Source organism: Haliaeetus leucocephalus, unplaced genomic scaffold (genome assembly GCF_000737465.1).
Source record: "Haliaeetus leucocephalus isolate CR32 unplaced genomic scaffold, Haliaeetus_leucocephalus-4.0 Scaffold262, whole genome shotgun sequence".
Taxonomy (NCBI): Eukaryota; Metazoa; Chordata; class Aves; order Accipitriformes; family Accipitridae; genus Haliaeetus; species Haliaeetus leucocephalus.
In genome coordinates, this window is record NW_010972698.1 from 11,472,635 (window position 1) to 11,472,848 (window position 214).

Sequence of the window (214 nt, forward strand, 5' to 3'; positions counted from 1 at the left end):
CGGCCGGTGCGGGCCGTGCTCTGCCCCTCTCCCGCAGAGCTGGCCCCGCCCGCACCGTCGTGTTCCCCCCCCTCGCGCTCATCACCCTTTTCGTACCCTCTCTATGGGTGCAGGCGCTCTACCCCCCGCGGGTCGCTCTCTATGGCGGGCGGCGCTCTAGCCGAGCGCACCCGCTTCTCGGTGGTGCGGCTCCGCCCCGGGGCGGCCCGCGGCG